A 5,845-nucleotide genomic window follows, 5' to 3' on the forward strand; every position below is an offset into this window, starting at 1 on the left:
AACGAATCGTGCGAATGTAATTAATATTTTGAAATGCGTTGTTTGCATTAATTGATAGTTTTCTTATAAACTTTTTTATAAACAATTTCATTGTTATAGAAAAAAAATAAATGCCGGTAATATGTCTATCCTACTTAAATAGAAAGTGCAATATTTTGTTATAATATTTGGCGCAAGTTTATACATTATTACATCCAAAAATAATATTCTTTTTATATCTAAGCTATATTAAAATATAAAGATACAAATAGCTATGCGAGTAGTTAGTAGTTGATGCTTTTTACTTAAATTGTCTTATAATTCATAATTTGTAATAATATAATTCTTGTCATCAATGATTCTTTGTTTTTACTTTGTATATATTATACTTCCAGGAAGATGCCGCTCTATAAATTGACTTACTTCCCAGTTACGGCATTGGCAGAACCAATCCGTTCTTCTTCAGCTATGCTAGTATTCCATTTGAAGATGAACGTATCAAAAAGGACGTCTGGCCAGAAATAAAGCCCTGTAAGCTTAAAATTTAAAGAAATTCTGTTTCTTAAATCTCATCTTTCCTAATTTAACTAAAGTAGCTAAATAAAGTAGAACACAATTATGCAGAGTATAACAGAGATTATTGTTTACTCTCCATTCCTCTATAAGATATGTGGGAGAACAATAGGTATTGTTAAGGAGACAATGCCCTTTGTTTGCTGATAAATTATCAATAAATTAAATTATATCTTTCCAAAACAGATAACAGGAAGCTAGATATTTAAGAAGCATCATAATCTGTTTGTTCGATAGAATCTTTGATTCTATTAGTTGTATGTTTTTAGTGACTCCTTATGGCCAGCTTCCTATGCTCGTAGCTGATAGAAGGAAGGTTGCTCAGTCTACAGCTATTTGCCGTTACTTAGCCAAACAATATGACTTAGCTGGAAAGACTGACTGGGCAAATCTTCATATTGATGCCACTGTTGATACTATTCATGATATTCGTCATAGTGAGTATCCAGTGCTGTTTTGCATAAATCTTATGAGAATCTTGATAACAGATAGTACATATCTGTTCAGGTATTTATTAGTTGAAATCCGATTTAATATTTGATTTAATCGAACGATACACGTATGTCAACAATACAAGACAAAGGATTAAAAAGGATTGTAATTCTATCTTCAGTATCATTTAAATTTCGCACAACACTGTATTCAAATTAGTATAACATTAGCGAATAATATTTAACTGAAAACAAATTTTCAGAAATTGTCGCCTTCCACTATGAGGAGGACGAGAAGGTCAAAGCTGCAAAATGCAAGGCTGCTGAAGAGACGCTGCTGTTCATTTTAGAACGTTTGGACCAGCAAGTGAAGGAAAATGACGGCTACTTCTACGATGGTACTCTCTCTTGGGCTGATTTAACATTCGTTGCTCTGCTCGATTATTTGAACTTTATGTACAAGTCTGATCTGATCGAGAATTACGAGAATCTGAAGCTGCTGGAGAAAAAGGTCCTCCTGCCCAAGATCAAAAACTGGATTGAGAGACGCCCAGTTAGCGAATTCTAAACTTCACGATTGCTTATGGTTTTATAAGCGTTTAAAGATTGCGGTCTTAGTGTGTTGAGAGAATGAAGAACGAATCGTGTTGATGGAAGTTTGTATGGAATATACTGATTGCTTTTAACATTCATTAGTTCCAGTTATTACCGATATTTTTGTCATTTAGTTAGGGTTTTCCCTTTAGATTACGTTGTGATAGAGAACTATTATTTGTGTATTCCTACAGAAACATACGAACTATATAAACTGTTGACACGATGTTGTGCTTTTGTATTATAGAGATAATAATAAAACCATCAAACAATCATTAATTATGTTTTTTATTATATTCATTAAGAATTGAAGATTACCTCCTTGGTGATCTTGATAATATCGTATTTTACAAATGTTGAACAAAAAAAAATGTATGATTATTTTATTCAATACATTATGAGGGTTGCTTTAAAAAAAATACGAGTTACATATTTCTTTGAAAAAAGCATGATTTTTATCGATACAATAATGTTCTTCTGTTATCGCTTTAAAGTTGAGTACTTCGTTGATTACACGAGAGAACTCGCCTACAGCAAACAAGATACGACCGTGTGTAAAGTAATTAATCTGTTTGCTCGTTGCTAGCTACACATAAGGCTTGCGTAAAAAAAGATATGCATTTCAGTTCAGGCGGAGAATTATGTAGGAAGTCATTTTGTCGATAAATAACTTAGTTAATAGAAGATCAAATTTTCATGTACATAAATGTAAGTAACGTTCAAGTATCAATCATTACATACAATTTTTGTATAATTCGATATCTTGGTCACTTACATCTTACAAATGATATATAGATAATATTTTAAGTTAACGCCATTTTTTCTTGTTTTCTCTGTACTTTTACTATTCTTCCAAAAATATCAAAGGATCGATGACTTCAAATTAAACTAGAATTGCTTCGGTATATTGTCAATCAATGGCTATTTGTATTCACATCTATATCAAAGGAAAACCGATTGCAAAATTAATTACCCTTGCAACTCCGCAATCTGAAACTATGTGTGATCGACCTTGAAGATGACAAATCTCAATGTTTGAAATAGTACAAAAAGATGATAATTTAATTTCGCTTTATCAAACTGTACAAAATTTGTATACATATACAGAAAAAAACGGAGTTCAAACATTAATCAACATGAATTATCGGTTATTATTGCTGAGTAATTATTAGGATTAGAGTTTTGGAGTATCGATCGTATCGAGTTTTAACTATCGGTTTCCGCAATTTATTGTTTTTCTAAATTATGTCTAAATGGTATCAGTTTTTGAATATTTTATAGTTTACACTCCAACATACTGACGTAAGCTATCGAACATAATTGTAAATTATGCAATATCATTTTTTTTATATTTCATAATCTAAATTTCAATCCATTTTTTGTATTTAACATCCCTTTCTTCTTCAAAAAATCTTAATTTTTTTTTGGATAAAATCTTGTGTGAATTTACAAAAAATACGATTCTTCGTTTAATTTTTTTCCCTTATTGTCTTTACATATTTGGAGTTTAAACGCGTTATAAGTACGTTTTTTTTTAACATGATTACGTAGAATTCTTATTCTGAATAAATTATTTGTTTCCGCTTCATAACTGTTTCTAAATTACAGTGCATTTAATCTTGAAATGCACAGTAACATTTTATACTTTTTACGTTCTAAGGAATTTTCAGGATCGGTTAAAAATTAAATTACAGTAATGGTAATACTCAATATTAATGTCAGACGTGGATACTTCACTGTTTTGTATAATAATTTGTTATCTTGGCATCGATCAAGGTATTTAATATACAAAGCGTACAGATTAATAAGAATTTTAATTAATCCTTCTTCTATAGTATTCACCGTTCTTTTCCAGCTCGTACCATTTCAAATAGACTTTCGAATAGATTTCAAAGATTTGTCTGTTCAAATAAAACGCGATCTTTTTTATTTCCCTATCAGTCGTCCCGTTACTGTTCCGTAGTTTCCAACAGATTGCAGATTCGTTTAAAAAACATTTGTAACGAAAAACAAACCCACTCGCAGAAATGTTATTCAATATCGCATTTATAACTTTCATAGACATCCTCCTCTCATTGCTATCATTGTAAACAGATTGAAACTTCGTTTGCAAACACTGGCGATTAAAAAAAGAAAAAAAGAAGAATTAATCTTAAACAATTTTATCTTGTGTTCCATTTATAATTTTCATAATTGTCTTCCCGACGTTGTATCATTTTAAATGGATTTTTTCTATCCATCTATGTTGCAGCGAGATCAACGGTCCTAATTACTAAATTGCACGATCTGTTAATATGTCCAAATACGTAAAGACAATAAGGGAAAAAAATTAAACGAAGAATCGTATTTTTTGTAAATTCACACAAGATTTTATCCAAAAAAAATTAAGATTTTTTGAAGAAGAAAGGGATGTTAAATACAAAAAATGGATTGAAATTTAGATTATGAAATATAAAAAAAATGATATTGCATAATTTACAATTATGTTCGATAGCTTACGTCAGTATGTTGGAGTGTAAACTATAAAATATTCAAAAACTGATACCATTTAGACATAATTTAGAAAAACAATAAATTGCGGAAACCGATAGTTAAAACTCGATACGATCGATACTCCAAAACTCTAATCCTAATAATTACTCAGCAATAATAACCGATAATTCATGTTGATTAATGTTTGAACTCCGTTTTTTTTCTGTATGTGTATACAAATTTTGTACAGTTTGATAAAGCGAAATTAAATTATCATCTTTTTGTACTATTTCAAACATTGAGATTTGTCATCTTCAAGGTCGATCACACATAGTTTCAGATTGCGGAGTTGCAAGGGTAATTAATTTTGCAATCGGTTTTCCTTTGATATAGATGTGAATACAAATAGCCATTGATTGACAATATACCGAAGCAATTCTAGTTTAATTTGAAGTCATCGATCCTTTGATATTTTTGGAAGAATAGTAAAAGTACAGAGAGAACAAGAAAAAATGGCGTTAACTTAAAATATTATCTATATATCATTTGTAAGATGTAAGTGACCAAGATATCGAATTATACAAAAATTGTATGTAATGATTGATACTTGAACGTTACTTACATTTATGTACATGAAAATTTGATCTTCTATTAACTAAGTTATTTATCGACAAAATGACTTCCTACATAATTCTCCGCCTGAACTGAAATGCATATCTTTTTTTACGCAAGCCTTATGTGTAGCTAGCAACGAGCAAACAGATTAATTACTTTACACACGGTCGTATCTTGTTTGCTGTAGGCGAGTTCTCTCGTGTAATCAACGAAGTACTCAACTTTAAAGCGATAACAGAAGAACATTATTGTATCGATAAAAATCATGCTTTTTTCAAAGAAATATGTAACTCGTATTTTTTTTAAAGCAACCCTCATAATGTATTGAATAAAATAATCATACATTTTTTTTGTTCAACATTTGTAAAATACGATATTATCAAGATCACCAAGGAGGTAATCTTCAATTCTTAATGAATATAATAAAAAACATAATTAATGATTGTTTGATGGTTTTATTATTATCTCTATAATACAAAAGCACAACATCGTGTCAACAGTTTATATAGTTCGTAAGGTTTCTTGTAGGAATACACAAATAATAGTTCTCATCACAACGTAATCTAAAGGGAAAACCCTAACTAAAATGACAAAAATATCGGTAATAACTGAACTAATGAATGTTAAAGCAATCAGTATATTCCATACAAACTTCCATCAACACGATTCGTTCTCATTCTCTTCAACACACTAAGACTGCATCTTTAAACGCTTATAAAACCATATAATCGTGAAGTTTAGAATTTGCCAACTGGGCGTCTCAATCCAGTTTTGATCTTGGGTAGGAGGACCTTTTTCTCCAGCAGCTCTTAGATTCTCGTGTAATTCTCGATCAGACTGTGACTTGTACATAAAGTTCAAATAATCGAGCAGAGCAACGTGAATGTTAAATCAGCCCAAGAGAGAGTACCATCAGTAGAAGTAGCCGTCATTTTCCCTTCAATTTGCTGGTCCAAACGTTCTAAATGAACAGCAAAGGTTCTTCAGCAGCCTTGTATTTTGCAGCTTTGACCTTCTCGCCCTCCTCATAGTGGAAGGCGGCAATTTCTGAAAATTTGTTTTCAGTTAAATACTATTCGCTAATGTTATATTAATTTGAATACAGTGTTGTCCGAAATTTAAATGATACTGAAGATAGAATTACAATCCTTTTTAATCCTTTGTCTTGTATTGTTGACATA

The 5,845-nt window shown here is 30.5% G+C and overlaps 1 pseudogene; it reads left to right on the forward strand.

The window, feature by feature from the left end:
* Positions 1–374: 374 nt before the first annotated feature.
* On the forward strand, positions 375–1,856 carry LOC117241301 (annotated as a pseudogene).
* The last annotated feature ends 3,989 nt before the right edge of the window (positions 1,857–5,845 follow it).

Source organism: Bombus vosnesenskii, unplaced genomic scaffold (genome assembly GCF_011952255.1).
Source record: "Bombus vosnesenskii isolate JDL3184/JDL3185 unplaced genomic scaffold, Bvos_JDL3184-5_v1.1 scf7180000015637, whole genome shotgun sequence".
NCBI classification, from domain to species: Eukaryota; Metazoa; Arthropoda; class Insecta; order Hymenoptera; family Apidae; genus Bombus; species Bombus vosnesenskii.